Source organism: Myodes glareolus, chromosome 8, assembly GCF_982192425.1.
Source record: "Myodes glareolus chromosome 8, mMyoGla1.1, whole genome shotgun sequence".
NCBI classification, from domain to species: domain Eukaryota; kingdom Metazoa; phylum Chordata; class Mammalia; order Rodentia; family Cricetidae; genus Myodes; species Myodes glareolus.
In genome coordinates this window covers 74,789,542-74,798,555 of record NC_142033.1, presented here as the reverse complement: position 1 = coordinate 74,798,555, position 9,014 = coordinate 74,789,542, and the positions used below count along the sequence as shown (strand labels likewise).

At 44.2% G+C, this 9,014-nt stretch overlaps 1 long non-coding RNA gene across 1 annotated transcript in view; it reads right to left on the bottom strand.

The window, feature by feature from the left end:
- Positions 1-244: 244 nt before the first annotated feature.
- LOC148121195 (uncharacterized) overlaps positions 245-9,014 on the bottom strand; it is a 17,782-nt gene continuing 9,012 nt past the window's right edge. The window contains exon 3 of the long non-coding RNA XR_015738595.1: positions 245-585. This is a non-coding gene — a long non-coding RNA (uncharacterized LOC148121195). The remainder of the gene's footprint in view (positions 586-9,014) is intronic.

Sequence of the window (9,014 nt, the reverse complement as noted above, 5' to 3'; positions counted from 1 at the left end):
TCTCTATGAGTTCGAGACCAGCCTGGTCTACAAGAGCGATTTCCAGGACAGGCTCCAAAGCTACAGAGAAACCCTGTCTCAAAAAACAAAACAAAAAGAAAGAAAGAAAGAAAGAAAGAAAGAAAGAAGAAAGAAAAAGAAAAGTGTTGAAGAGTCAAAATAAAACTAAAGAATTAAATTATGAGATTAGTGGCAATAGAATTAGCCCTTAACTTTGTTGTTTTTTTTTTTTTTTTCTGATCCGTACCAGGTGGCTCTTCTGACATGAGACAGAGATTTTGGATTGTCCTTTAACAAGAATGCTTGGGTTTAGAGAAGGAGAGAGCCACATTTCAACATCAAATCCAGCTTTGGTTTTTATCTAAATTGGGACTGCAAGAAAAAATCTGCCTTTTATTATTTTAGAGAGCAGCAAAACCAGTGTTTGGGAAGATTTATGAAATTCAACCTGTTGGGAGTGTGCTGTGCAATTAGGCCAATTCACTCTTTCTCTTGGGACATTTTCTCTTAATGATTTGTCTTCTCCTTTAGGTGTCTCATTTGTCCAGAGGTCTCCAGATTCCTTAGGTGGATGTTTTTATTCTCCTGGAAAAACAAAAACAGAACCCTGCTGTAATGGTAAAAGTAAAATGCTGTGGCTCCCCAAGTGGCTGCAGTGGGCAGCGGGCAACAAGACCACACCGCAAGTTCCTGAGCAGTGGCAGCTGTGGGCAGTGGGTCTCAACAACATCCAGTCCCAGGCTGGGACGGTGCGGTTCCCCAAGTTGCTGGAGTGGGCCACGAGGGGCAGTGAGTCCCAGGCAGGGAGCCGTGGTGGGTGAGAAACCTCAGCAGGGCAGCCAGTCCCACGAGGAGAGACAGATGGATGGGCATGCCACAAGATCACGCCACAGGTCTCTGAGGGCAGCTGGTCCTGGGTAGGAAACCATGCAGCGGGCAAGAGACAGATGATAGGCACACTAGGCAGAGTGAGGTTGGATATTTATTTAGTAGGTTATGGAGGAGAAACAAGAGAAGGGGAGAAGAGCAGAGAGAGAGAGGCAGAGAGAGAAAGGGGGGAGGGGAGGAAAGAGCCACAGCAGCAACCTCTCTGGGAGAGAGACAGAAAAGGAAGGGACTCAGACTGGATGCTGAAAATAAGCTTGCCTTGGTGGAAGGGGGCAAGGAGTGGGTGTGGCTTGTCTCTTAAAGGGTGGCTTATCTCTTAAAGGGACAGGACAGATTATTACATTTGTTATTACAGGACAGATTAACAACCCTAACTTTGGATAGTTTCTTTTTTAGTAGGTTATATTTTTATTAAGGCAAACTGTGGGTTTTTGCCAACAGACAAAGTATTTTATTTTAATCAAATTTTTTTGAAATTTTGAAATTAAATGTACCTTGTTATATGTGGATAAATATACCTATCCCCCATCTATCTGTCCGTCTGTCTGTCTGTCTGTCTGTATATGTATATATATATATATATGTGTGTGTGTGTGTGTGTGTGTGTGTGTGTGTGTATTCAAGATTAAGGTGTATTTAATTTTAGATCTCAAAGAACCATCAGTTTGAATTTCAGCCTGTCTTTTTTAGTAACCTTTTGAATTTACTTAAAACATTTTAAATCTTTTTACTGGACATTTAATACCATACAACAAAAATGCCTTTTTTATTTGAGAAGAAAACTCAAAAGCTGCTGTGTCCAAGATGGTATGGGCCACATGGAAATGTGAAGTTTAACATTCTAATGTGGAATAAGACATGTGGTTTAAGAAATCCCATTTTTCCTTTCACGTCAGTAAGGCATTTGTGCCTTTGGTAAAAATATTACACACACACACACACACACACACACACGCACACACACACACACATTTCGTACCTGTTCAAGTGAAAGGCATTCCTTAGTCTTACACCTCAGCTTATATTGAATGATGAAGCTGTTTGATAAACTATCACCTCTCCTGAATCAAGAGGTCTCTCTTATTCGAATCTAATCTTTACCAGTCTTGATAGTCTCCATCCCTCTTATTCTATGTAAATGAAAACAGAACCTCTTTCTCAGTGTAACACATGTCATGGTTTCCATTCTGAGGTTAGTACATCTTTAAAATAGAAAGGCTGATTTAATTCACTGTCTCTTTTTCCACAGCCACTGTTCCTTTTTCATTAACATTTTAAAAGTTTAAATTAATAAAACACTGTTCATTCAATCTCTGAGGTCTTTGTTACCCTTTCTGTTTATTAAGAATATCTTTTTAAAGTATGATTAGGTCTTTCTACAACTGCTTGACTTGTAGAATTGTGTGATAGACCTATAATATCCTTCATGTCGTAATATGCAAAAAATGGTTTCATTTTACTAGAGACATGCTGAGCACTGTCCGTCTTAATGTGTATAGGTATCCCCATAATGGCCATGGCTTCTAAAAATCTGTAATTACAGAATCAGCCTTTTCAGAACTTAAGGCAGTTGCCCATTGAAATCCTGAAAATGAATCTATGGTAAGGTGCACATAGCTTAATTTTCCAAACTTTGCAAGATAGAATACATCCATTTGCCAAATTTTATCTCTTTGTATTCCCTGTGGGTTATTTCTTGCAGGAAAAGAAATTTGATTGCACAAAGTACAAGTAGGGCATTTCCTTCTAGTTTCCTTGGTTTGTTGCCACGAGATAGAAAAGTCTTTTCTCAAACCTTTGCTATTCATAGTCGTGGAGTGTCACAATGGGATCACCCACTGTAGCCAAGAATGGTCTCCATCATGATCAGCCTGCCTCTGGTTACCAAGTGCAGGGGTTACAGGCATGCAACATGCACAGTGGGAAGACCTTTTTATTATCCTCCTTACATAGTCACGATTAAGACTAGTGTGCCCAGTACTGGGGAGATGACTCAGTGGGCAAAGTACCTGCTGTACAAGCATGAGGACCTGAGTTCAAATCCTAGTGCTCACATAAAAGCCAAACACTGTAATCCTAACAGAGACAGGAGGATTCTTCAGGCTGGCTGGCAAGTCAGTCTGGTGGAATTGGAGAGCACCAGGGTCATCCAGTGAGAGGCCCTCAAATAATAAGGTGGAGTGATTGAGGAGGACACTCAACACTAATCTCTGGCCTCCACATGGGCACACAATACACTTGGACTGATGGACACACACACACACACACACTGGAAACCTCTTCACAGACAGACATATCAGAGATGTAGTATCTCGATGATTCCAAATCCAGTCAAGTTGGCAATGGGGCTGTGGACTTTCTGCTGACAAGATAGGCTCACCCTGAGAAATGCATCCTTAGGTGTCTCCAGTATAGTTGTCACTGTGGTATCATCAATGGCACTGTCCTTGTATATGTAATAAATTGAATTTTTAGACATAGTCACCCTACATTGAAGCACGATTAATAAAAACTCAGGGTCAGAAATTGGGGTTCAACCAGAAGATCCATAAAGGAAAACAGCCAGCCACTGGCTCTTACCTTGATCTCAGTTCAGAAATGGCGATCCTGCCTCGAGGAATCTCAGAATGAGACTATGTGTTGAGAGTTGTTTCCTCCCATTTTATAATCCTCTCTAGGGCTGGGATTAAAGGCGTGCACCACCATGATTAAAGGCATGCATCACCCAGTTTCTGTGGCAACTGGTGTGGTTTCTGGTATTAAAGGTGCTTGTCTTTATGGCTACTGGGATTAAAGGTGTGTGTTACCATAACCTGGTCTGTAAGGTTGACCAGTGGAACTCTTTTTCCTGTCAGATCTTCAAGCAGTCTTTATTTATTAAAATACCATTGAAATGCCACTACACTATGTAACACAGTCATCACAGGTCTTACAATCCTCCTGCTTTGAAGTATTATGCACTTGTATTTGACATTGTGTTGGGTAGTTTTATGTCACGTTTTATTGACACAAGCTGGAGTTATCTGAGAGGAGGGAACCTCAATTAAGAAAATGCCTTCATAAGATGCAGCTGTAGGGCATTTTCTTAATTAGTGATTGATGGGGAGGCACAATACATGGTGAGTGGTATCATCCCTGGGTCTGTGGTCCTGGGTTCTATTAAAAAAAAAAAAGCAGGCTGAGCAAGCTATGGGGGCAAGCCAGTAAGCAGCATCCCTCCATGGCCTCTGCACCAGCTCCTGCCTCCAGGTTTCTGCCCTGTGTGAGTTTCTGTTCTGATTTCCTTCAATGATGAACAGCGATGTGGAAGAGTAAGCCAAATAAACTCTTTCCTCCCCATCTTGCTTTTTGGTCATGGTGTTTGATCACAGCAATAGAAACTCTAGCTAAGACAGACATTCTCAAAAGAATCATCTAGAATGAGCTAATAATTAAATATATCACCCCCTTTGATCAGATACATGCAATCCCTGGCTTTGTTAGTCCATAACTGAACTTGCCACCAACAGAACTCCAGTGTGGGGTAGAAGTGAGGTGCAATGTCTCTCTGATTCCTGATGGTTCCTCTGGTGTTCTTTCCCACACTCCCACCATAAATTTTCACAACAACTTCATGACTTGATTCTCTACTCTGAACATCCATCACCTCCAGTACATCCTCCACACTTGGTTATCTTCCTGGTACAGTTAGAATAACACTGGTCGCTTTCTCTGAGAAGGTGTATTAGTTATGGCTACCACTGCTGTGACAAAACACCAAGACCAAAAGTTAGGGAGGGAAGGGTGTATTAATTTGGCTTAAACTTCCACAATGTAGCTCATCAGTGAAGGAAGTCAGGACAGAAACTCAAACAGGGTAGGTGCCGGAAGGCAGGAGCGAATGCGGAAGCCAAGGAGGGGTGCACTATGGCTTGCTCAGCCTGCTTTCTTATAGAACCTGGGACCACCAGAAAATAGTTTGGGCCCTCCTGCATCAATCGCTAATTAAGAAAATCCAATCTTACAGAGGCATTTTCTCAATCGAGGTTCCTTCCCATCTGATAACTCAAGCTTGTGTTAAGCTGACATAGAACTTGCCAGCTCAGAAGAGATGGCCCAATGTTGGGACCTGAAGTTCCTTGGTGACCTGACCTTAATCTCTTTGAGCCCTATGACCTCACAGCTCCTCTCCTCTTTCTCGCCTCAGTGACTTTCTTTGGATTCTCTCATTCACCTAGAATGTGTTCTTACCCTTCCCATGCAAGAGGCTCAACATCATCTCATCCAAGAACCAGTCTGGGTCTCCCTAGTACAATTGTCATGTTTTGATCTCAACTAACGGGTTTCTTTCCATAGCCAGGGTAGGTGGTAGTCAAGGAGGTAAGATTTAGGTTACAGACAAGGCAGGAGTTCAAACCTGGACTCATTGCTCCTCGCTTCTGAAGCTCGGCCCTCTCATGCATTAGCACCAGGAGATGAGTTCAGTGCCCATGTCCCTGCTTTCCAAGCCGGACCTTAAGGCAGTGAAACAGTCAAGGAAAGAAATGCCCAAAGAGAACAATATCTGAAAAAGGCACAGGAGCCTCTGTCCAAAGAGCCACTGCCTTGGCATGTCTCACCTCTTTGCACACATGCCAAGTGTGAGAGAAGGCATGAACAAGGACTCTGAGCTCAGCGGAAGTGACAGGAATGATCTGAGATCCCTATACTCTGCTCACCAGCACCATGCCTTGTGGCAAGGGCTGGAGACCTCTTAGCTTGTTGAAGAAAAAAAAAAAGAATCCAAAAGTGGTCTCAGGGCCCCGGACTAACCCACTTCTCTTCTGATCCTGGATCTCAAGAGCAGTTGGTGGGGCTCCCCTTGCTCACCCTTTTTCATCTCCCTGCCCCACCTCTACAGTTATCTCCCTTCCTGAAGAGTAGGGTAGGAGGGGTGCATCAGGTCACACCTTTCTTTGGGGTCACTCTTAAATGGCTAGGTGTTGAGCCTAGCAGCCTAGCAGCCTGAGAGTCAAATTTCTACCTCCCAGGCAGGTCCAGATATGAGGCAGTTTACCAGGTTCTGTGCCAGGCAGCGTCACCAAACTTAGGCTACACATCTGGAGGGACTGAATGTGGCATCTATCTGGCCAAGAGTCTGAGGGTCGAGACCAACATACCTATGGTATAGGGGGGCAGCAAAAGAGGACCTGTGGAGCCCCTTGTCACTCAGCATGATGCCAGGGCCCTGTGTCCCGAAACATTCTTCCTCTCTTGGCAGGTCACCTGCTTTAGCTAAAGCAGCCAGAGGAACACCTGTGACCCATGAATGAGGTAGAAATTTCAGGAACACCTGTGAGCCTGCCTCAGGCGTGGGATATAGGTTAGTTACATCATGTCAACCAGTATCGAGCTTCTCAGCTCCTGGGACAGGCCGATCTCTGGGCACAAGGCAGAGAGAGGTGAGGACAAAATGGAGGATGAAGCGCTGTAGCCAGGTTTCTATTACTGCGGGAGACAACACGACCAAAGCAACTTGGGAAGAGAACATTTCTTTCTGCTTAGCACTCTCGGGTCACACACTCTGTCACTGAGGGAAGTCAGAGTGGAAGCTCCAGGCAGAGCGGTGGTGAGAGACCTGGTGTGGGGCCCTGGAGGAGCCCACTTACCGGTCTCTCATTTCCCATGACTTACTCAGCGTGCATTCCTTTTATATATATTTTATTTAAATTTATTTTATGTGCATTAGTATTAAGGTGTCAGATCCCCTGGAACTGGAGTTACAGACCGTTGTGAGCTGCCATATGGGTGCTGGGGAATTGAACCCAGGTCCTCTGGAAAAACAATCAGTGCTCTTAACAGCTGAGTCAGCTGAGTCATCTCTCCAGGCCTCCTCCCCCCCACCCCGCCTCAGACTGCTTTCTTATAACATCCAGGGCCACCAGCCCAGGGTGACATTGCCCACAGTGATCTGGGCCTTCGCATGTCAATCATTAATAAGAAAATGCCTCCCATGGGGCTAGAGAGATGGCTTAGCAGTTAAGGGCACTGACTGCTCTTCCAGAGAACCCTGGTTCAATTCCTAGCACCCATATGGCAGCTAACAACTGTCTATAACTTCAAGATCTGACAACCTCACAGACTACATGAAGGCAAAACATCAATGTACATAAAATGAAAATGAATAAATTTTTTAGGGAAGAAAATGCCCCCCCAAGTGAAGCAGAGTTTAAAAAGAAAAAGAAGAAGAAGAAGAGGAGGAGGAGGAGGAGGAGGAGGAAGAAGAAGAAGAAGAAGAAGAAGAAGAAGAAGAAGAAAAAGAAGAAAAGAAAGAAAGAAAGAAAGAAAGAAAGAAAGAAAGAAAGAAAGAAAGAAAAGAAAAGGCTCCCAGATTTGCCTACACCCAACCTGTTGGATGCATTTTCTCCATTGATACTCCTTTCTTCTAGACAGATCTAGGTTTGTGTCAAGTTGACAACAGAAACAAGCAGGAAAGGGAACCATCTGCTCTTCAAACCTCTGGCCCAGATGGTAAAATGTCCTCCATGCCAACAGCAGCTACTGTTTGAGGTACCATGACCTGCAGGTTCAGGGGAGGACTGAGGGCAGCCTGGAACACGGGACTCAGGCAGGCAGAAGGACACAGTATGTCAGCAAAAGCCTGACCTGCCCCACTTGCTTGGGTCCAAGTCCTGCTTGTGCTGGGGTGGCCCTGAGAATGGGAGACCTGAACTCATTTTTTGATTCCTAAGTGGAGCAGGGATGAGTGGCTGCAGGATCCAATATGGCAGCCACTCATCCCTGCGCCAAGTGGGACTTGGTGCACCTCTGCACCAAGGCTGTGGGACAAAGCTCCCTACTGGAGTGGCTCAAACAACACAAGCTTGTCCTCTCGAGCCTCTAGAGACAAGAAGTCGAAGATCAAGGAGTCGACAGAGTTAGCTCCTTGAAGGATTAGAAGGGAGGACCCGACCCCCGCCTTTCTCTAGCTTCCGCAGTTTTCTGTCATCTTGACTTGTGGAGGCATCATCCCAGCTTTAGCCTTCATCTTCACGGGGTGGTGGTTCCCTCTGTGTCCAAATTGTCCCCTTTCCGCAGTGCTGGATGTGGAGCCCAGGGCCTTGTGTATGATAGGCAGACACTCCCACTGAGCTCCATCCCTGGACAAATTGCTCTCTTTTCTAAGGTCGTACTGGATTGAGGGTCCACTCTGCACTCAGCTTCTAATAGGCACCTACTAGTGGGCTCCCACCCCACTGTAACCAGTTACATTTGTGATGACTCTATCTAAGGTATTTGGAATCACTGGGTATTGGCATGGTGAAGGTGTAATTTAACCGTAGCACCACTTGTGAGCTACTGAACACCTAGAATGAGTCTAGGAGTCTTGAATTGTGCGTGTTAAAGATATACTGATTTAAAAGATTTAGAACCCCACATACACAAAATACAAGACATCTCGATATTCCTTAAGTATTAATGAGATTATTTGCCCCACTTCTTAGTCATATTGGCCATATGTTAAAGTGATAATGTTACGGATTTATACTTGGAGGGTATTTCTGGGAGTTGAACACAAGGCCTCAGGTGCAATCATGCTACCACTATGTTGTACCCCAGCCTCTTTCAAAAAGTGACATTTTTTTTTTACTTATTTTATGTGCATTGGTGTTTCGTCTGCACGTGTCCGTGTAAAGGTGTCAGAAGCTGTGGAACTGGAGTTACAGACAGTTGTGAGCTGGGAATTGAACCCAGGTCCTCTAGAAGAGCAGTCAGTGCTAAATTAACCACTGAACCATCTCTCCAACTACTCCTACCCCTGCCTCTTTTTACATTTTATTTTGATACAAAGTCTCACTGTGAAGTCCAGACTGGACTTAAATTTTCTGGACTTAAATTTTCTAGCTTCCTGCCTTAGCCTTCTGTGTGCTGAGCTAACAAACACACAGGGCTGCTCTGGTTACAGATAATGAATTTAAAATTCTTTGTACTATCTAGGGCTTCACTGATGTGAAGGGTTCTGTTGTTTCTTTTTCTTTCTTTCTTTCTTCCTTTCTTTCTTTCTTTCTTTCTTTTTGTTTTTTTGGGTTTTGTTTGTTTGTGTGTTTGTTTTGTTTTGTTTTTCAAGACAGGGTTTCTCCGTAGCTTTGGGGGCCTGTTCTAGAACT